The 23766-nt window shown below is 43.9% G+C and overlaps 1 pseudogene; it reads left to right on the forward strand.

Annotated features, from left to right (window-relative positions):
- The first annotated feature begins 9034 nt into the window (after window positions 1-9034).
- LOC136526064 (UDP-glycosyltransferase 89B2-like) lies at window positions 9035-10340 on the forward strand (annotated as a pseudogene).
- Window positions 10341-23766: the final 13426 nt, after the last annotated feature.

Consider the following 23766-nt stretch of genomic DNA (forward strand, 5'->3'; position numbering starts at 1 on the left):
TCGAGGAGAGCTATGACTTTGATGTCACGAAATCGAACAAGCTCTTTGACTTTTTACTTGAGAAGGGCTAGATCAAATTGCTGGATAATCATGTTATGCTGCCCCCTGAATAGTTAAAGAATAAGAAGTTCTGCAAGTTCCATAATGCTACTTCTCATTCCACTAATGAGTGTAGAATTTTCCGACAGCATATACAGAGGGCTATTCAGCAAGGGAGGCTCAAGTTCGATACGCCTCGGAAAATGAAAGTTGATGATAATCCTTTCCCAAGAGATCAAAATATGATTGATCTTGGGATATTCAAAGGAAAAACTAAGGTCCTAACATCGGCCAAATCAAGAAAAGATGGAGCAGTCGATCCTAAGATGCAGATATCGGCTGATGAATGCAGAGAGGTTAAAAAACGTCGTGATCAGCAGAAGAACCCATACGAGTAGAGGGAAACATCAAAGGATGGAGTGACGAGGCCATGAGTCACATCTCGAATCCTGTTGAATAAGTGGCGGCGGCGGAAGGAAAAAGATCATCAACAATGGTTAGAGGATCAAGAATACCAGCGTCAACTGAAAGAAGAAAGGTATGAAAGGAGGCAAGCTGAATCGCACTGAAATTGTTCTTTCTTCAGATACTGCTGGAACGAAGGTTTGAAATTGCCTACTAGACATGACTGTCCAAAATGCAGTAATCAATATTGGGAGTTTAGGCAATCTCAAATCAACCGCCAGTCTATCCATGCCCAGAATGCATATCATCATAATAACATGGATTGATGCTTGAAAAATAAAAGTATTTATGATCGGCTGGGAAAGAGAGTGACCAAGACTAGGCTAATCATGAAGAAGGAAACAATCAGAGGGAACATGTTTGGCAGGAAGGCCAATGGTGCCCAGAGGTTTAACAAGAAGCTAGAAGAGAAGAGTGCAACGCCTAAGGAATAAGGAGATGGAACAGGCTCAACCATCTAGTAAAACTCAAGTGTGGCGTACCAAGCAAATAGCTGATAAGAAGCAAACATCGGCTAATATCCAAATGGCTTTTCTGTTGCCATCAGAATTTAGAGCTCTAGTGGATCAGGAAGTTTACTCAGACTTTGATGAATCAGAGTATGAAGAGATGATTGCCGAGTTGACGGTTACACACCAAGCAATATTTGATAAGCCAGTCAAACATCGGCACTTGAAGGCTTTATACATGAAAGGTTTTGTTGATGGGAAGCCGATGAACAAAATGTTAATGGACGGAGGTGCTTCTGTCAATCTTATGTCTTACACTACTTTTCGTAAGCTTGGCAAGGGACCAAGAGATTTGCTTAAGACCAACATGATGCTTAGAGACTTTGGAGGGAATACGTTTAAGACCCAGGGGCAATAAACGTTGAGTTCTTTGTCATTGATGGAAAAGGCTCATGCAGTTTACTCCTTGGTTGTGACTAGATTCATGCAAACTGTTGCATGCCATCGACCATGCATCAATGTTTGATTCAATGGCATGGGGATGATGTCGAGGTGGTTCGCGCTGATGAGTCTGTGAGCATCGCAACAACCGATCCAGTGTTTTGGAAATTAGGAGACTTTGAATGCCTTTCTGGCAAAACATGGGAAGGAGGCTTCACTAGGATTAATAATGAAGGCCAACAGTTGGTTCAAGTAATCGGCTCTAAAAGTTTATTTTAATCAGTAATCGTGGCATCATGTCGACCATTGAGTTAAGGGAAAATAAACATTGAGTCTTGGAAATGGGTTTAGGCCGATGCATGTGAATGCTAAATTAAAGTGTAAGTGCGATTCAGAGTTAATGGATTTCTTAAGAGAAGTTCTGTTTCGCTTAATAGGATGCTTGACTCAGATTGATCGATCGTTTGATCTTTGGAATGAAAAATGCATGAAGAGATGTTATTCTGATATCTGAATTTGATAGCCGATTCGTTCTCGGCTCCAATAGCCGATACTAGGAAGATATCACCTCTAGTTCAAAAATGAAAGATCTTCGAAGACAGTAAAAGCCGATACGATATGTATCGCCTATAGAGCAAAAACAAAAGCAAAAATGATCATACCCAAAGACACTACATTGAAGCATGTTCATGAAAGAATAGGAGTCTTCATTCATCAGGTTACCCTAAGTACAAACTAATCGAAGACCTTGTTCACTATATCTTGAGCAGATGTGATGTCCACTATGGCCTCCGCTGCCATGATGAACTCTTCCAGCAGGTCCTCATGTTCTTTAGGGCCATCGCTCGATGGGAAACCAGCCTCCATGGCATGGAGTTCGTACCCTGTCTGAACTTGTGCTGTGGTCAGCACCACCGCCGCACCATGACAAACACCGTGGAGGGCGATCTCTTGAACACGGGCCGGAACATCATGGAGACGAGCATTGATAAGGGAGCCACGGGCATTGACAACATCAACAGCCGTATTCGCTACTAGTTAGAGAGATTCCAACTATATCATCAGGGCTGATGATCACAGAAAAGGAGGAAACTATCAAGATGAAGGCAGTAAGAAATTAGAATGGAAACATCACTAAAGATCATCTTACCTGTTACCACAGCGCCAGACTCGGCCAGTTGTGCTCAAACGGTGCTAGCCTCCTCCTCAGTCGCATGAAGAGCGGCCTAAGAAGCCCCGAGATGGATCTTGAGTTGGCCATTTTCCCGAGTCACCTCGAAGTAGAGGTTCTGAGCTACCCTCCACTCCCAGAGGAAACGCCGAGCATCACCGCCGTTGTATGAATCAGAGGAATCCAATGATGAGGATGGCGCGGAAGACACATCATCAAAAGGTTCACCAGCCCTGGGAAAAGGACGGAGCCTGTCGTTCATGATAAACCTAGGAACAAGAGTTCACCCCTATGAACAAAAAGTTGCAAATTGTCGCCATAAGCGGAAGGCCCCAATCTCACCTCATGCGTCGGAGGCTCTGGCTCACCGGCATGTTCTCCTCCAGAGTCTCCTCCGCCATGCTCTTACTGCGGTTGTCCTCACCAGCCATGAAGTTGCTTGGATCTATTGGAAAGGGAGAAAAACGCTACAGGGTTGCAAAGGCAGAGAAGTGCAAAGGAACAGGAGCGGTTGCAAGTATAAATGTGTTTGAGGCCGGAGCCCTCGGCTGGTATTTGAAGCCGCAGAGCGAAGAGACAGACGCCTTGAGGAAGTACAAAAGGCAACTGCAATTAATAGAAAGCGAAGTGCCGCCTCGCTAAATACCGAGAAAAATGCGGCGTCAGGCGACTAAAGACAAAAAGTCGAGAGGTTCTCTCAATTAAAGCCACTTTTTAAGATTCAATTAGGGTCAAGATCATAAATCTGGGATTGGCTATTTTGAAATCGGCTCCTCGGCCAAAGAAAGAAATACAACAAGACAGACATAGTTATCATACGCAAGATATATGTGTCGACCTATGGATTACACGTTCAGAACATCCTTAATGATTTTTAGTATTGCAAGCCGGACAACATTAGCCTCTGCGATCTTGTGCTCACGTTCTTCAACTGTTCCAGGAGCGTTCTCAAGGCTGCTACGGATAGTTCTACTTTCTTTCTCTTTGGCCAACAGTTCCTATTTTTTTTGCTTGATGGCATCAGGTATTTGAGCCAGAGTAGACTTGCGATGATCAAGGGCGGCCTTCATGTTTTCCAGCTCCCCCTCAAGCTCTGCACGTTTGGCTTCCAATTGAGACAACTCTGGATCAGTCCCGAGGAAAGAATTCTTTAGAGCATCAATCGACTGTGTTAGTTCTTTGACCTCTTGCCTGTTGTAATCCCTTTTGGCCAGCAAGGCTTCACGGTTGGACAAGTTCCTCTGGATTGTTTTCACCTTCAAGGCCTAATCTTCAAAAATAGGCAAATATGATAAGACCTTAGAAAGAGCTAGGGATGGATCACCTTGAATACCCAAGAAGACTCGCTGCATTGATTCATTATCCTGGACCAAATCGACTATGCTCTTCTCAAATATAGGCAGTATATCTTTTAGCTGATTTCTGGTCTCCTCTGGCAAGGATTCAGCAGAAGAGGTGGCTGACAATTTGATTTCATCTTCGTCAAAATATTCCTCAAGATTAAAAGAACAACTCTATGCTGGAGGATCGAGGGCCTGTATATAGGGGAAATCTTGATTAAGAGCTTTGAATCAGTTTGTCGCAAAAATGGATGGTGAAAAGATGTAGTACCTGCTCTGTAGTAGCCTTTATTAGAAGAGGGGGAACCGCTGGTAATGTACCAATAACATCTGGTTGAATCGGCTCTAAATTCCCGGTGCTGATATCTGCAATGGTAAGAGGAGATTTTTATTCATGTTTATTGCAGAGGAATAGGCCAAGCATACGATTTCCTTACTATCAGATGTGTGCCGAGTTGGGGAATCAGCAGTATGAGTATCAACAATGGGACCGTTCCCAGCATCAACGGGATCGTTGTCAATAGGTGAACTGCCAGGCCCCTACTCTTGCACGGGTGTTTCCTCAGAAGATGTCTAGCGTGACAAGTGATTAAATAAAGGTTGGAAAGCCGGGCAAATCAAGAAATTAAAAGGAAAGTACTCCAACGAATATCAAGAATAAAACTCATATTTTTTGCCATTGTGAAAGCATCGGTTGCATCTATTGAAATCGGCTTCTCCTGAGATGAAGGCTCGGTTGGTGATGGATCAAGTGCCCGAGATAGTTGTCCCTTGCCCAAAGTAGATTGAGATGCGATGCTCGTTAACTACGAGGAAAAATGAGATAAAAAAATTGAACGTCAGTTTGAAGAAAGTGTGAATCGTTCACCTAAGCAGCTGATAGTCTTGTCCTATGGAGTCTTTTTCCAGTAGTGGCTTTCTGAGTTGCCCCTAGAACCACTTTGCGCTTAGGAGATGGACATGTCATGATCATGGGAGCAGCATGGGTTCTCATCAACTTCTTCAAAGAAGGTGCGGTTGATCCCATCCTTGAAACTAGGCATGACGGCTGGTAATCTATCGGACGCCCTCTCCTATCCTAGCTTGGAGGATCAAATTCAATATCCTGAAAGGATCAGCTAGGACAGTTGGCAAGAAGATTTGCCAAGTAATTTATCCGAAAAGAGAATGAAGGGATTACCTCACTATTAGAAGCAAATTCCCTGTCTAGAGCTATGCACAGAGGATAGACCGGCCCATAGAAGAGATGGGAATGCCATTCTTGCCACCAGGAGTCAAAGAGATTGGAAGAAAAGCTGGCCCTGACCCAGTCATGTAAGGAAAAAGAAGGGAGGTCTGATCCCAATTGGAAGACTCTCGAAGTTTCTAGCATGTCACTGATATCTTCCCTTGGCTTCAGGATGTTCTTGAAGAACAGACAAGGGGGGAGTTAACCAAAGCCGAACTAATGGGCTACAAACGAAGGATTGCAAAACTCATAGGTTAGAGGATTGCCTGAGGCAGAGGAGCCTTTAATCATTTTACCATGACCATGACGAAATTTGGCTGGAAGGACACATGGCTTAATAAAAGAATTGAAGATTGCAGCTGCTGTTTTGTCCGAACAATCGGATTCAAATAGAAATCTAAAAGGAAAAATTAGTTCATCCTCCTCATTATAAGGTAGCCAGGTGAGGATGGCTGCATCAAACCCTCTATAAAATGTTTTGAAGATTTGGCCAGCATCGGAGTTGATTATTATAGCCGATGCAGCCTCGTCATAGTTCAACACCATCGAGTTCTTCCATCTTTGCCTCTATATTCCTCACCAAAATTAGGGGAGGGAAAGCTCAAGTCTTTGAGGTCAGGCTTTACAGTCTTGTGCATATACAAGTTGAGCCACAATTGTATCAGCCACTAAGGACCGCTGATAGTCTGTAAAAGCTCATTCTTTAGTAATTGGGCAGCCACCTAGTACATCAGATGATAAGCAGCTCCTAGCAGATATTTTCTGAGAGGGATATTCTTGCCTAATGCTAGGTGCTCCGCCATGAGTTTGTGATTATAGGTTGGACCACAAGATGACCCGTAGAAAATGAATCTTTCCAGCCACATGTTCAAAAAGGCCACGTATTCCCTTTCACTGACGGTTGGTCCATCTTCAATATGATTTAGAATATAACTTGCCCATCCAGTACAGTCTACAATTTTGGCCAATCTCTTAGGACTGGCACTCAAATACTCATAAGGTTATACCAATACAGTAATCCTAAGGCTGGTCAGTATGTATACATCGGCTAGAGTGATGGTCATTGGGTCGTGACAAAAAATGAAAGCATTCAGAGCATTAGACCAGAAATAAGAAGCAGAGATCAAAAGTGAATCGTTCCTCTCCATTTCAGACAACAAAAGTGTTAAGCATTGATTCAGATCATAAAGCTCCTAGTCTCCACCTTTTTTCGCAGATACCCTACAGAACCAATCTCTCCATCCCTTAGGTGCGTTAGGCCAGTTTCTGAAGGAAGTTTTATTCTAGGAAGATGAATCCACTACAGACTGTTTAAAAGGATCTGGTTGGTCTCTTGGTGGATAAAATCGGATGGATCAGAATCGCCCATAGGCCCGAGAAAGAAAGCGTTAGGGACGACAGCTGATGGAATCAAGATCTCGTTCCTCATTTCCTAAAAATCGAATAAAATAAATTCAAGAAGAAAGAAGATACGGGGTGGCGGCCGATACTAAAAAAATGGAGAACTAGGGGACATACCTCAGGGACGTGGTCGATGGTTGTCATCGCAGTCAAAAACTGGTTTGGATCTGGCAAAGATCGCTTGGACGGTGACTTGTTGGAACAGATGATCTGCTAGGGTTTGAGGCCTCAGCGATGACGGCGGTGGCTGTTGAAGTTGGCTTAAGAGGAAGGGAGAAGGTGAACAGGCCGAGTAAGTTACAAAATATACTACTGGGATGTTATATAGTACTCGGGCCAGGGAGTCAGGAGTCGCACATATATTTTGGATGGTACAGTTGTAGCGTGGTAAACCAGTAAACCGAAATTTTGGGATAAAATTATTTTATCCCAAAATTGGGGGGCATGTGTTTACACCAAAATTTTGGAGAAGAGCGCGTGAACTCGTAGGCTTCTAGAATTATGCCAATCAAGGAGTCAATAGAGTAAAAATTGATATCTGCTAGATCAAATACAACACTGGATCCATTCTCTTCAGATGATATCAGCACATAACGATAACAGGATATGATTGGCACCAAGAAGATACATATTGGACTCTACAAAAGGGGAAAGATTAGAGTCCAAATTATCTTAAATTAGGAATATTTTCATTATAACAAAGATTGTATTGAGTCGTACTCGAGTAAGGTTCATGTTTAGACTCTGGGTATAAATACCAAACCCCGGCTCTTGTAAAAGATCAATCAATCAATCAAATACAAAGTCAATTACTTTTTTTGGCTTTGGCCACCCCTTAGGAGTAGGAGTAGAGTAGATCTCGATGAGTTCTTCAGCGAGTATGGCTACATTATTCTAGTCGACCTCCACTGCTTGTCTGTAAGTACCGTCATGGTTTATACCTCTGTTCGTATGGCTGCATCGATCCGGTCGACCCCCACTACGACTCTGGTATAGGCTAGTTATCGATTCTTATCTAATTCAAGTACGGCCTGTGTGATTCTGCCTCACACTCCACTGCTTGAATTAGATCAAGGTCAAGTTATCGGCTCTACCTTGGTATGGCAGTCTTTGGTAGATTAATTAAGTTACCGATATTGCTTATTACTTTCATTATTTATCTAATTACAACAATATTACTCTGCCCGATTGAGATTGATTTGAATCGGCCTTATATCTTGTTTAACTCATCGTTTGCTAATCTAAAACTAATCTAATCTACATCTTAAACGATGAGTTATGTTTTTCATCGACTATTTTGCGTTAATCTTAATCGTGCATAGCGTGCGGTTAAGGCATGTCCGATCTTGAGTAGATCTATTCATTAATAAAAACCGTTTCATGGCCCGTCATCATGGCCTGTGGGATTCTGCCTCTCACCCCACTGTTGACACCATGGAGTGGGGATCGTTAGTTAGTAGACCCGCTCCTGAGAAGGCATGACCTTAACTGTGCGCTATGCCTGAATTGGCTGTTTAGTCGATATCAAATGCTTTCATGAATAGCTCACATTATGAGATCATTGAAGTAGAGATAAGTTGAAAGATGTGTTAGCCCCATAATCTTGTTATGGTATTATGGCCTGCATGATTCTGCCTCATGCCTCACTGATATTAGTAATGAGTTAGGGTCATCGAGTCTATTGTTGTTTCTACGGCCTACATGATTCTGCCTCATGCCCCACTGGTCATGGCGATAGATGGGATCTAACATGTTCATTAGATTTACCTTTATTAAATGATTAAGAGGTGTTGAGTTGTTTCTTTAAATAAAAGTAGTTCGGTTACTTGTAATCATTGGCTCAGTATAAACCAATCATCATTGATATCTTATTGTCATTGATTAATATTTGCTTAAATAATATTTATCCTGAATGATAACCGATCCTTCTTATACAACCCCATGAGCTTTAATCGATTCATTTTTGTAAATATGCTGGGATTGACTATTTAGTCGATTTCCTCTCATATCGGCTCTCAGAGCCGTACATTCGGGACTGTCTGGCAACACCGGCACATTTCGCCCTTAATTACTAATAAGCTTTCTCTCTTTGTCAATTGTAGGATCAAATTGACTGGCACGTCTCAGGAGGATTACGCAGGATCGACCACCCTTGCACTGAAGCCAGGCGGATCTGCTCCATCGAGCGGTCATTTCTGGCTTGCTGCGTGTGTCCTCGACACGAAGACAAAAATTCAGTGTCGACACTAATTTATTGAGAGAGAAAAATGCTTTTCGTTCCTGGAAAAAATACGGCTAGTAAGACGAAGTACAAGCATCCACCACAGACTACACCGATAATCGTTGAACCAACCGTGCACAACAAGCTGTAGCAGACCACCCACGCGACGACCGCAGCCACAGTATGCGGCGCATGGCCGCCACGCAAGCCCCTCTAGCACCAGCAACACCACCGGAGCGCCGGATGTGCTACTAGTCCCCGTACCCCGCGTAGGGCCACATGCAGTCTCTCCTCCACCTTGCCTCGCTCCTCACCATTGTTGAGACGCCCGCCACAACCGACCTCCTCGCGCCGCTCCTTGCCGAGCACCCTTCCTTGGTGCGGTCGTTCTCCTTCCCCTCCATTGTTGACCACGACATGTCGGGCTAGACCTCCGTGGGCACCGACTTCCACGTGCACGCCGCCGCCCTACGAGCACCGCTCCAGCTCTGAGCACGACGTTGCCGTAGACGAACACGTCGTAGCCATGATCTCTGATTTCTTCTATGGGTGGACGCAGCCACACGCGGCGCAGGTCGACATCCTGTGGCTAGTTTTCACGCAGTCTGGCATGCTCGCCACGGCCGCCACGCACTCGCTGTTCTGACGCATGCCAAGGCCACCCGATGGTGACGTTGGGCGCGGCTATGTTGTCTCGTTCCCGGCGCTACCCGGTGCGTCGTCCTTCCCATGGCGGCAGATCTCGCAGATGTACAGGGGCTACGCAGAGGGTGGCCACGACAAGCACTCCGAGGCGATCAAGGATAACTTCCTTTGGAACATGGAGGGCGCAGTGTTCGTGTGCAATACCTGCCATCCTCTCGAGTGGAAGTACCTGGACGCATAGCCGCTCGAGGACTTGGCCAACAAGAGCGTCTGGGTAGTGGGACCGGTAGCACCCCCATCGGTTAGCGCAGGCGAAGGCGACCTCGCCGCCCACGACATCAACGCATGGCTAGACGTGTTCTCGGACTTGTCGATGGCGTACGTGAGCTTCAGGACCATGATGGTGCCGCCACCGCCGCACGCCGTGGCGCTCGCTGCCACGTTGGAGCGCAGCGGCACGCCGTTCGTCTAGGCCACGTCGATGGTGACACTCTCGGATGGGTTTGAGGACCACGCGGCCGCGGCGGGGACCAGGCTAGTGCTCCGCGGGTGCCCTACATAGGTGGCCGTGCTGTGGCACCATGCGGTGGTCTGCTTCGTCACACACTGCAGGTGGAACTCGGTGCTGGAGGCCTGCACGGCCGGGGTTCCGATGCTGGCATGGCCAATGGCGGTCGACCAGTTCTTCAACGCTCAGCTGGTCATGGAGGAAGCGCGTGTCGGCTTGGCCGTGAGCTGGGGCTGGTCTGGCATGGTCCCAAAAGCCGACGAGCTCGCACGTGCATTGGCTCAGGTCGTCGGGGAGGCTGACGCTAGCATGAGGGCGCGCGCCGTGGAGATCGCTGCCGGAATGGCGGAGGCAATAGGCGAAGGTGGCAACTCGCGGCGGGAGCTAGATCTGCTAGTGCAGGACCTACGAGAACTTGGACACGGGAGATAAGCCACCATGGTCGTTGATCGAGTAAGCTTCTAGGCTTTCAACGCAAAAGAAAAGGAAAGAAAGAAACCAAAGTACTATTGTTCATTCGACCATCCCGGTAAGAATCGTAGAGTGATCTGCTCATCCTAGCAATTCTCGTAAGCTGCTTAAATAAGTTTACTAGTTAATTATACTACGCCAGATTCGCACAGCAGGAACGAGGGCATTTTTACTGTAGGGGCGGCTGGGGTTGGGGGCGCCCCTACAGTGGGCGTCCTCGGGCCCCAGCAGCCCAGCCGCCCCTACAGATGGCACTATAGGGGTGACTGATAACCTGAGCCGCCCCTACAGTTGGGGCTGATCTGTAGGGGCGGCTCAATCACCAGCCGCCCCTGCAGTGCCCATTTGTAGGGGCGGCTGTTACCAGCCGCCTCTGCTGTTCGACTGTAGGGGCGGCTGAATCACCAGCCACCCCTACTGATGGCGCATAAATAAATAGCAGCCACCCCTTCTTCCACCTTAGGACAGACTCTTCTACAAAAAAAAGGTTGGGAGGCCTTTGGCTCATCCTAAAAATTGCTCTACTAAGAAGGGAGTTTTTGATCTCAAATCTTTTAGTGGAGAGGCTCTAAAAGGTAAGGAAATGCTTCTCCAACTCTTTATTTGAAGTTTAATTCGTTGGTTAGTGAGTAATTTGATTTTTGGTTTTCTCTCTCTTCCATGGAGCTTGAGCTAGTTATGAGTGAAATTGGACCCTAATTTTCACTATACTAGGGTAAATTAGGTAGGGAAGTAAGATTGCACCCTTTGTTAGTACATCTTTGTTGATTTTAGTGTAGTATTAGTGAAGTTTGATGCATGTGTCATGAAACCCTATATCTAGATCTAGATCTAGGATTTTGTTTTTTTTCTTTTTCAATTTTTCTTTATGTGACTAGGGTTTGCATGTAGGTGAATGCGTAAGATTTTAATTGTTTCTAATGTGTAAAATATCCTCTACCATGGCTACTAATTATCATTTAATATTTATTTTGATTCCATTCTATAATGTGTGTTTTTAATTAGTTATGGATAAATAGGCCATCAATTAATTATCCTCTACCATGAAATTAGAATGGAGTTTGCATGAAAGGTAGTGGATGAAATATTAAATTTTGCTAAATGTTTTCTTTGAAATTGTTTATTTGAACCAATTAATTTATATTTTAAAATATTTATGCATTAATAGTCAATTAATTAACTATCCTCTACTACCATGGTGCGTGTCTCAGGTATATACAATTATTCTCGAGTAATACTCTTTCTTTAGTTGTTTTGTTTCTATAAGATGGACTACAGGAACTCTTGGATGTATGGTTCATTAAGACACGACGCTCTTTTCCGTGATGAGGTGGACAAATTCATCAAAGCCGCAGAGAAGCATGCAACGACGTTGAAAGAGAATAGTGACATGATTATTTGTCCCTGCAAAGATTGCAAGAACCTTATTGCATTTCGAGATGTGAGTACCATCAAAGAACATCTGATTAGGAGAGGATTTGTTCCGGACTACACAGTGTGGATTCATCATGGTGAAATAGTGGTTGTTGATGACAGCGATGATGATCTAGCTGATGAAGCTAAAACCCAAGCATACTTGTCCCGATTCACAGACGATCTTGAGCAACAAATGGATCGTGACTATGGCAATGAACAAGGTGGTGGCTTTGGCAATCAACAAGGTGGTGGCTTTGGCAATGAACAAAGTGGTGATGATGCTGGTGGTGCCAGCAATGATGGCGAAGCACATGAGGGGGATGCAGATGACGGTGACAACTTGGACGAAATGCTTGGGGCCTTTGGACTAGAAATATTAGAAAAGAGCAAGAGAGGTCTAGAAAATCTTGAGAGGGTGACAAAAGCATCAAAGAAGACTGTGTATGATGCTGAGAAGGGTTGTCCGACATACTTCACACTGCTACGTTTTGTGCTTGAGCTACTCATCCTAAAGGCTAAGTACGGCTGGTCGGACTGTAGTTTTGATGATCTGTTGTGCCTCATGTCACGGTTGCTCCCACGGCCGAACACAGTTCCCGCCAACACATACCAAGCGAAGAAGGTTATAAGTCCACTCACATTGGGGGTTGAAAAAATCCATGCATGCCCCAACCACTGTATCCTTTTTCGGCATGGCACATTGTTCGAGACTTTAGATACATGTCCTAGGTGTGGGGCTAGTTGGTACAAGAACAATGACCTTCAAAGTGAGGTGGAAGCCTCTATAGGAAAGAGGAAGAAGGGTGGGAAGAAGGTGGTGAAAGAATCTCAGCCCTCAGAGGAAACTCCATTAGGCAACGATGCAAATAAGAGAAGAATTCCTGCCCTGGTTATGTGGTACTTGCTAGTGACCGACCGCTTGAGGAGTATGTTCCTAAACCCTAAGGAAGCCGCATTGATGACATGGTGGGATGATGAGCGCAAGGTGGATGATGATACGATCGCACACCCGGCCGATTGTAGCCAGTGGCAAGCGTTCGATGCCAAGTACAAAGCAGAATTCAGTGATGACCCACGGAATGTATGGTTTGGCTTGAGCACCGATGGAATGAATCCCTTCAATGAGAGGATGACCGACCACAGCACGGAATGTACTTCAGTGATGACCCACGGAATGTACTTTAGATATCCAGGCATGCTTCCACCTCGAACAAATGGAAATGAATCTAATTCGCATATGGTGCCTGTAAGTCCTTGCCCTCTCGATATGATATGAATGTAATCTTTTAATTTTGTTGTAACTAACCCATGCCGTGATTTGTAGAATGCAAGTGGACTTTGTGAAAAAGAGGCCAGCTCTGAAACATGGGTATATAGACCCTTCACCTATAGCATCAACAAATTTTAATTACCCTAAAGAGTGAAAACTAGATTGCAAAGAACTAGGAGCTGGAAAGACACTTAAGAAGAAAGATGATATCAGGAACAAGAAAATATTGGAAGAGTCCCTCAAGGTTGCGGCATACATTGCCCTATGTTTTAAAAATCTCCAACAACACGATAATATATGGATACCATACCACCTCAAGTAAGTTCGACTATATACTTAGCTTTGTTCAATATACTTTGTTCGATGCAAAAGAGCTTATGTGTTCCTTCTATGACTAAATTCATGCGGCGATTATTGGATTTGCATAGGCGTCTGGCTCTCACATAGCATGGCATGGGTCTTTGATTCAACGGATTTCCTAGTTGAGACATACAAAGACTTCATAGCGATTGTCAAGACGTATACATATTGATAATCCTTATTTTAGCTACTATATTTGTATAATACTTGTAAGGTTCAATGTGGGATACTAACAAGTTGCATTTGCTAAAACCATTGGAACAGGGCATTCAGGCACTATGTCCAGGAACATAAGGGGAGGCATCATCCAAATAGGAAGGAAAAGTTGTATGTCAAAACTCTATGTGCGGTAAGTGTCATTTACTTTGGTACTCCATATATTACGTGTCTGTCAATAGCATTACTTAACATCTCCATATGCAAAACACACAGTGCCCCAAGCAGAAGCCTAGGAGTCTACATTGTGGATACCACACATGTATTATGATGACTACCATCGGTGGCTACAACAGAAACCCCAATCTGATAAGTTTGAACCTCTTCGCTCGTAGTATGAAAATTTCACATATGTTGTGATATAGTAAACCTAAACTTGTTCTCTTGTAGTTGGAGAAAGATAAAGACATGAGAAGGAACCCATACAAGGATGACGAGCTCTTAGAGATGGTCGGCGACCTTTGCAACTTTATAATGGACCAGATTGTGTATCATAAAGGCACTTACCATCATCTTCTTTCCGACTTAGGTAGTAATCCTCTATACCAACACCTTCGGGAGACTGATAGGCTAGCCCTAGGCTGTTGATGACAATGTGGTATGATTTGGATCAGACTTTGGAACGGTTTGGACTTTGTTTTGCATGTGGACTTGTGGATTTCTTAATGGACTATGATATAACGATAGACTTCATAATGGACTATGTTGTAATGATAGACTTTTGTGAATTATGATTTGTGATGATGTTCTAAATAATGGTCTTGTGTTTGTGGATGTATATATGTATATTTATGGCGGTCATATTCGAATTTGAATTATATATATATATATGTGTGTGTGGTCAGATTTGAATTTGAATTATTTATTTTTTGCTGGAAAATCCACTGTAGGGGCGGTTCTTGATTGAACCGCCCTTATAAATACACACAGCAGGGGCGGCTGGCGATACAGCCGCCCTTACAGAAGTCCACTACAGGGGCGGCTGATATTACCAGCCGCCCTTACAGAGGGAACTGTAGGAGCGGCTGAAAACATCAGCCGCCCCTACAGAGGGCACTGCAGGGGCGGTCAGGAAACCGCTCCTACAGAGGCACCCTCTGTAGGAACACCCTGGGAAGAGCGGCCGGAGTAGCCGCTCCTACAGTTAACTTCTGTAGTAGTGTTATGAACGAGTCCAGATGGCTTCAACGACTACAACACTCTTTTATATGTTTTTTTTTTCGTAAACATGTCTTAGCAGATATAATTCCTCCCTTCCAAATTATAAGATATTCTAGCTTTTTATATACAGTAGCAAGTATTCCCGTGCGACACGCATGTGTTCATAAAAACTATTTCGAATGCAACAGGAATGCCAATTGAATTCTGGATATGTCAATTCATATATATATATCATCAACAATATCTTTAAATACAAAATAGGATAATGAATTATGTATTGGATCTATAAAACGTTAAAGAAATTTACAAAAATATATGAATGAGTGGCAACAGACTAGTGAAGCTGATTTCGCTTGTTCACCGGTGCAAAACATAAAAGATTTAAAGTGGGGGCTGCGGGGCTGCGGACCAGGTGGTGCTCTACGTTGTGATTTCATATTCTTTTCTGATCTTAAAAGAATCCATGATCAGCCGGTGATGTAAACATGACGAAATATGGCTTCAATCATATAAGATTGTACACGTACACAACGTTAGGGATTAGGACTTTATTAAAGAAGTAAAATTGCACGTAAATGGCAGATGTAAAATAACGTGACTTGAACAAACAAATTCGGCATATGTTAAACAACGTGACTTAAATAAACAAAAGGTAAATCATAACTTTCTTAGTGTCAAAATCATACAAATCTTACGTCCTCCGGATGATGGAAGGCTCAGATGTGATGGCGTCAAGCACTACTACATAAAATCTTATGCGAGACATTTTCAAAATAGCTCCGAGGTGGTTGGGCTGGTTGTCCGCCTCGGTTATTCGTGGCCGGGCAGCTGACCCATCAACCGCCTTTAATGCTAAACCGAGGCAAACAACATAAAATAACCACCTCGGTTAATAATGATTAACCGAGGCGGTTGTCCTAACGCAAGGCGGATGCTTTAAAACAACTGCCTCAGTTAATACTGGCCCAACTCAGAGCCCATATCTATCCTTCTATGGGGCTTATATATAAACCGGACTTAGGTTAACTGTGAGCACTCCCACACGCGCCCTACCTCCCACTCCCAGTGGCGTGCCTCCCCTCTCCACGCCGCACCCATCCCCGAGCCCGACACCCCTCCGCGTCCTCACTCCTCTCCTCCCTCTCCCCAGCGGCTCCCCCTCCTCCCTCTCCCTCTCACCGACGGCTCCCTCTCCTCCCTCTCCAGCGCCGCTCTCCTAGGGGCCCCCTCCCGCGGCGGAGGCGCACTTCCAAGGCCCCATCCCGGCGGATCTAGGGGCGGGGCGTGCCGATCCGGTGGCGGCGCGGGCTCAGCAACGGTGATGCGGTCCCTGGCAACGGATCCAGGGTCCTCGACGGCGGTGCGTGGTGAGGAGAGGAGAGGAGAGGAGGCGGGGCATGGTGGATCCAAGGCCGGGCGTGCAGATCCGGTGGCGGCACGTGTGGATCCGGCGAGGAACGGGCTTGGCAGTGGTGGCGCGACCGGATGTGCAATATGATGACGATGACGACGGCGCGCAGATGCGGCTAGCGGCGGCGGCAGCCTATGGATGTCCACGGTTTTTGCTTTTTTGGTTTTCTTTATTCGATTTACCGAGGTGACCATCGAACCGCCTCGAAAAAGATCCCATTTATCGTGACCTTTTGACTGAGGCGGTTGCGATGCCCGCCTCAGTTAATCATTTCTGCCCACCTCGATAAAGTTTCCTGTAGTAGTGAAGATCGAACAGGTATTATAGAGGGAAAGCCTCCCTCAAAAACATCTATTTTTAATCACAAAATATCTTTCATCCTCTGGATGATGGAATGCTTAGATGTGAAGGCATCGAACGAGTATTATAAAGAAAGAGCCTTTCTCAAAAATAATATCTCTTTGATTAATCACAAAATAAAGTACATTAACAATTTGGTAGTATTCTTATTAGGAAGGGCTAATGATTCAAAGACCCATAGTACTCCCTTCATTCCAAATTATAATTTATTTGACTTTTTGAACCCCAAGTTTGACCACTCGTCTTATTCAAAAAAAATTGTGCAAACGTAGTCAAATTTAAGTCATTCTCGAAGAACTTTTGTTAATAAAGCAAGCCACATCAAAAGAAGTGATAATTTGCACAAAATTTTGAATAAGACGAGTGGTCAAACTTAGGGTAAAAAAGTCAAACAAATTATAATTTGAAACGGAGTTAGTATTGTCTTTATTATTTGTTTTATATGTTTATTATTTGGTTTTGACTCCAAAACGAATTAAAATACAAAATGCTTCCATGGTCCACCCACATCCTCCCATACCGGCACCAGTTAAGTGCTCAGTTATGGTTCGTAAAACGAATTGGAATACATATGACTATCATTGGTAAATATCTAAAACTTCCATACCCATATAAGTTAGAGCAGCACGTGCCCAGGCATAGTACGTAGTTCTAGTCCCAAACAAAGTGAAATGCTTGACGTGATCGTTCAATAAATATCCAATTTGCATGTTGTCATGTAACAACAAGCAGAATATCCCATTGCAAAGCAAGGATAAAACTTCTCCATGCATCATTTCAGTTCTCGTGTTATTAGGATCCAAAATAACAAAATTATTTATGGAGCTGTATATATTTTTTTTTGAGAGGTGGAGCTGTATAAGTTTATCATATGTTTATGGGTCATTTGGTGAGGCCTGGTTTACATTCATGCAATTTTAAGTAATACGTACAAGATGTTGAACCAAACAAAACTAATTTGAAGTGACATTTTTTCTCGAATACGCAAGAGAATTGCGTATCATTGTATTAAGGAGATAGAAGTTTTTAATTTAATATATACACCGTCTTTAGAATATATTTTTTTTTCCGCAGAAATAGAGAATAGATATTGGACCAAACAAATCATACATTTTCCATACTTTCATCGTGGAAAGCAGGAGTACAAGACAGGCACGTCCGTCAAAACCTGTTGCCAACCATATAAATCTAATAACAAGTTTAAGAGAAACAAGATGCTTCAACAGAGCATAGAAACCCTATAGGCCAGCTGGAAGACCAACACCAGTTTAGTGACAGGAGTACCATCGATTTTTCATGCATTATTAGAAGCACCCGTGCAAGGCCCCTCATTGTTGGCGGCTGCTCTTAACGCTGCAGAAATACACAAATGATGTAAACTAGGTATACCCTGCGCGTTGCTGCGGAAGTTTAAGAAATGGTATTTTGTGAATGACAAATGAATTAATCATGAAAATATGAAGCGCAAATTTTCTAAGAAAATGTTAGGGTAGCAAGTGCGAAAGACAATATACATAGTTTGCACAATAGCATGTGTACGTACATCACACAACTGTGCAGGAATCGTCCCATACATTCTACAAAAACTCATATAGGTGTGGGAGACCAACAGTTTGAGAGCATGTAGAAATCGAGATGAATGTTTCTCATCAAACAGGATAAAGAGCGTGAGAGAAAAATAATATTTAGTTACTATACAATGTATACGATGTATGTCAGAGGTTCATGTCAGCAGAAACTAAAAGAAACAGTGGATACATAGCAAGCAAAAATTTAAAATAAATCGTTCTACCTAAAAATTAACAAAAATGTATAGGATGGGGTTCAGCAAAAATTGAGAGGAAGCTTTGAAACAGGATGACAAAAGTTTGTGATGTATGCCTGGCCGTTGGCCACTACTACAAAAATGATTTATAGTAATGCCTTCCTTTCTTTGTAGGGGCGGCTCTATATTGAGCTGCCCCTACAAATGACCAGCCGTCCCTACAAATCGAATTTGTAGGGGCGGCTCAATATTGAAGTGCCCCTACGTATAGACGCTGAGTATTAAAAATTAAGCACTGAAATTCAAATTTTGTAAACCACCTCGGATGGAGAAACAATCAAAATGAAAGTTGTAGATCTCGAAAAGTTATGAAACTTTATAGTTGACAACTTTTTGATTTGAAATCATCTTGTCAAGGAAAACTATGTTTGAATTTCCAAAAATTTGAAATTTGAATTTTTTAAACGACCTCGGATGGACAAACAGTAAAAATAAAAGTTGTAGATCTTGAAAAGTTATGAAACTTTGTAGTTGATAACTTTCTCATTTGAAATCATCTTGTCATGGAAAACTACGTTCAAATTTCTTAAATTTGAAATTCAAATTTTATAAGTGACCTCGGATAGAGAAACTACCAAAATAAAAGTTGTACATCTCGAAAAGTTATAAAACTTTGTAGTTGACAATTTTTTTATTTGAATTAGGTTAGGGCCTCAAATAATTAATTTATGCTCAATTTTGTTTAATATATGGGGAACAAAAATGGAATGTAGACACAAGTGATCGTGGGGTGCAGTGGTAGAGGAGTTTACGCGTGAGCGAGAAGTTGTGGGTTCGAAATCGAAACCTGGCTGACGCAAAGTGTGCAAAAATTATGAAAAAAATGCTGCAACGATAGAGTGTGGTGTGTGTGTGTCTGTCGGTGTGGACCTTCTCGTATTAAAAAAAAATTGCTATTTTTTACCCATTTTTCATGATTTCTAAAAATTGATTTGTAGGGGCGACTCAATATCGGCTAATAACACCAGCCGTCCCCTACAAATCGATTTGTAGGGACGGTTTAGAAACCGTCTCTACAAATCAACAATTTGTAGCCACCCCTTCATAGGAGCGGCTGGCAAAACCGCCCCTACCAAGGTTACGAACCGCCCCTAGAAAAAAAAACATTTCTTACGTAGTGGGCTGCTGTGGAATTTTGCAGAAAAGGATCCGCCTCTTGAGTCTTGATCATTGGCTTCTGTCATGTTGGAACGGATGGCATCACCAACATATCAAGCAAGGCCCACCCCAAGTAGGAATTGATGGTCGCATGGAAATCAAATTCTCAACGTGGCAACATAGTAGTATATATACTAGACTGTCTCCAATAAAGACCTATATAGACACACAAACCCAAAATAGATAATAAGAGATCTAAAATCAGTCTCCAACAGAGTACCTATACTGGAGATATATTTTGGGTTGCCTGAGAGGTACAATTTAAATATGGGGTATTCTCTCTTCTGGTATTTACAAAAAGGATTCTCTTTTAGGTCTTATTGTTAGAGAAGATACAGAATAGGTATTGAATTCTTTGTCTGTAATGCTACCCAAATGACGAATATGTCCTGTATTTTGAGTGTTATTGTTGGAGATTGCCTCAGGAGCTTACTGAATCTTGACTGAAACGGCCCGTTCGGCTTACTGAATCTTAACTGAAACTGACTGAAAAATATTGTTCTGGCTAAATTATTGTGAGAGAAAAATAATATTTCACTGAAAAAACAAGCAGAACAAGTCCAATATGGATAAGCCAAACGGGGCCGTAAATTATATGCGAGTGGAGTGGAGAATAACTGCAATCGGCCTCTTCAATCTTTTTTTTTTTGACAACATGCCTCTTCAATCTTTGATTGCTGGTTAGTGGGTGCAGTTAATGCTCCATGGTAACCGGCGCAAGGTGGTCGCTGGTGAAGTTACACGGGCTGCCGTTTCGATCGGCTTGATGGACGGCAGTTCATAGAAGCACTCAACTCTATTGTAAACGTAGGAGTAGTATATTAATATTGCATTGCCTGTTTGGTATGGACGGCAGAGATTATGCTAGCTGATGAAATCGAACGGACAATACTAATTGAGGAGGGAAGGATGACGCGGGGGCTGTGGAATGTGAAAAATAATCAGTGTGGTTTTGCTTTATAAGAGTTTAAGATAAATAGATCGTTGTTCAACCGATCTGCAGTCAACGAACAAGTAAAACTACACACACCTACAAATTGCTTTAAAAAACAAAGCAGGCAAATACTAACTTATTATATGCAGGTCCAGCCTTTAAATAATAACCAGGGACCGCACCTTTTTATTTTGGAAAAGAGTGTGACTCATAACTCATAAAAAACATCTCTCTTTAATTACTTTACATGGATATATACATCCATAATTTTTATGTTGTTATACTGAAATTGACGAATCATAGACAAAAACTCATTATTCTTCTACCAATGTATCATTGTCCATACTTCCATGCATGTTACTAAGTGAAATACTGGAAAACTAAAGAAAGTAAAACCGTACAGAATTCAAGATGGCATGGGACATGAGGCAATTACCTGGAGTGCAGAAACTCATGTAGGAAATAATATTAGCAATGTTGTAACGGAATACCTTCCTCACTCGGCCAGACTTAACATCAATAGCCACAACTCCAGCAGTGAGCCCACATGACAAAAACACAGCGCAGCGGCAATGATGTAAGATGAGAATGCGAGGTTAGAAAGAGCGGGAAAAGTTTTGAGGTCAACAACTTTACGTAGCGTCCATGTCCATTCACCACTCGTAGTCGGAGCAGACTCCCGCAACCATATGCAAAGTGAGAAATTAACACCATGCACCATGGCGAATCCCAATCCGCCACCATCCTCCACTGACATGAGCACAATAATTGTGGACTGGTTGCATATCAGCGGTAGCCCGATGACCGACAGTTCTTTCTTGACCAAATTATACTCCATGATTCCAACATTCCGATATTGGAGGAAGTAGAGCGCGTTGCAGACAAGGGCATTGCAAGTGCAACGTTGAACATACCCATGTTACTTAATAGAGGCTGTCTCGCTCCATTCATTGGCCTCCGATGAGTAGACGTAAGCGTGAGTGTAACTCTCCAACTTGTTCTCAAGGTTTTAAATCTCCGGCTATACCTGTTGCTATAGCCGGCTATAGCTGCTCGACGCTGATCAAGCTATTTGGGTTGATGTACAACTTAGCGGCTATAGCGGGCTATAGCCTCATTTAGCTCAGCTATAGCTGTTTTAGAGATCATCCGCTAAATACCTTTAGTCGGAGATTTAAAACCTTGCTTGTTCCTAATGCTCACCAAGACGACATTAAAGGGGCCACTAGAGAGGCACCGGGAGAGCTAAGAAACCACGGCATGGGCAGCCTGCGCACCTCAACGGTGACCGGAGCCAAAGATGAGCACCCCCACGTTGTTTCTAGAGATAGCCTGGTCTGGGTCATCATGGTTGTAGTCCAACAGGATGCGGCCTTGCCAGGCGACGAGCGGACACCACACAACCGCTGTGGCAGTCGGCGTCGGACGGGCGGAAGGAGGAGCAAGACAAGAAGTGGGTGACACGTGAATGGCGGCCGATGATGAACCTCATCATGGGAGGTGTGCGGTCACTACAGAAGTTAACTGTAGGGGCGGTTCTAGAGCCTCTGTAGGGGCGGCTGCGCCAGCCGCCCTTTCCAGGGTGTTCCTACAGAGGGTGTCTCTGTAGGGATGGTTTTTTGACCGCCCCTGCAGTGCCCTCTGTAGGGGCGGCTGGTGTTTTCAGCCGCCCCTACAGTGCCCTCTGTAGGACCGGTTGTTAATATTAGCCGCCCTTGTAGTGGACTTCTGTAAGAGCGGCTGTATCACCAGCCGCCCCTGTTGTGTATATTTGTAAGGGCAGTTCAATTAAGAACCGCCCCTACAGTGGATTTTTCAGCAAAAAAAAAATTCAAATTCAAATATGACCATATATATATAATTCAAATTCGAATCTCACCGCCACAAATATACATATATACATCCACAAACACAAGACCATTATTTAGAACATCATCAAAGCAACTGAGACGAGATCTATCTATTTCGGAGTCGGTGCCCGCGCGCGCGAGCCGTGGTCCTGTGAGAGAGAAGAGCGAGAGTGCCGCACGCGGGGGCGGGGCGCTATAAATAGTGTTCTCGACCACCATGACTACTGGTACAGCACTTGCCTCGCTTCACTTCACTTTGCTCCCGCCCTCTTCGTTCTCCTCGCTCGAGAGCTAGCTAGCCCCTCGGCCGGCCGGACAGCTAGCCCGCGGCACCAGGCTAGTGCCGCCTCCAATTAAGAAATCCACAAGTTCACATGCAAAACAAAGTCCAAACCGTTCCAAAGTCTGATCCAAACCATACCACAAGTCCACATTGTCATCAACGGCCTATGGCTAGCCTATCAGTCTCCCGAAGGTGTTGGTATAGAGAATTACTACCTAAGTCGGAAAGATATTTAGGTTAACACATGAAATGATTGTATGACCTTGCAATTAGCTTAAACATGTTTAGAGTATCATTATGAACAACTTTGATATTCTTGGTTAGGGATAAATAGGTCATTAAGCCCTAGTTTGAAGTGTACCACCATTTAAATGTGACATGTTTGACCAAGTTTGAACTATGTGTTAGAGACCTTGCATGGAGGTGGTCACTAAAGCAAAGTTGTAGTATTTGATATAGTGAACAACTTTTATTTTTGGGTCATTGACTGATTTAGCTCCTAACATGCTTGAAATTAGCTCACAAGAATCAGCAAAACCAACATTTCAACACTTAACATTATTTTTCTAAGTCTGGATGATGAACAGCCTGACAAGCTGACCTTTAGGGTGATATAACTTGGTTTTGGTTGCGAATTAGAGCATGATTCCTTAACAAGAATTGGAGCTGGTACTTCGGGCTACAAAAGTCATGTAGATCGTTTACGCTTTGGAGCCACGGTCCACCATTCTTGGTGCTATCGTGTGCGTTAGGTTCGTCTTGGTTAGAAGACGCTCGTCCGTGCTTTAGGTTGAGCCGCCGTGGCCTCCTCCGGCGTACCGCCGTTGTCCTGCCCCGCCATTCCGCCATGAGTGCAGCCACCGTGCGTAGCTCCGTCGAGAGGGTCAGCCAAGTAGGTCAAGGGGTCCAGGAGGTCGTGGGGGTCATGCCGTGTAGATGTCACCGCCGGCGAACTCGCCGTCGGCGAGCTCTGGCCACGCCAGCAGCGCGCAGCGCTGCTGCCCTGTTTCGGGTCACTGACATGTGGGGTCGTCTGACTTGCGGGTCCCACCGGTCAGCGACAGTAGGGCTTAAGATAGTTCATTTGAATTCCAGATTTCATGTGTTTTGTAATATTTAGATCTCCAGTTGTATAGCTTCAAA

This window comes from Miscanthus floridulus, chromosome 19, assembly GCF_019320115.1.
Source record: "Miscanthus floridulus cultivar M001 chromosome 19, ASM1932011v1, whole genome shotgun sequence".
Taxonomy (NCBI): domain Eukaryota; kingdom Viridiplantae; phylum Streptophyta; class Magnoliopsida; order Poales; family Poaceae; genus Miscanthus; species Miscanthus floridulus.